This window comes from Penaeus monodon, chromosome 27, assembly GCF_015228065.2.
Source record: "Penaeus monodon isolate SGIC_2016 chromosome 27, NSTDA_Pmon_1, whole genome shotgun sequence".
Lineage (NCBI taxonomy): Eukaryota > Metazoa > Arthropoda > Malacostraca > Decapoda > Penaeidae > Penaeus > Penaeus monodon.
Window position 1 is genome coordinate 15,593,555 of NC_051412.1, and position 317 is coordinate 15,593,871.

A 317-nucleotide genomic window follows, 5' to 3' on the forward strand; every position below is an offset into this window, starting at 1 on the left:
AACAATTGCATCAAAATGAAGAGAACTTATTTCTGAAAACCTGTTTGTAATGTGTGAGTGAAAGATAGTGTGACTGATGAGTAATGAGAAAGTATTTGTAGCAAAAGGTAGAGGGAAACCTATAAAAGGTAAGGTAATGGGCTCCATTAAGTTAGCAGGGACCAAAAATGTATGTGAACGACGAAAGGTCAGGAAATGTACGGTAGAAAATGGGTAGAGAAGCAGACAGTGGGAAGGCTGGCAGAGTTGAGTGGCAATGAATGCCAGAGACCTTAGTGTACAGATGAGGGAAGGCTCTCCTTTTAGAGGTGGATGTG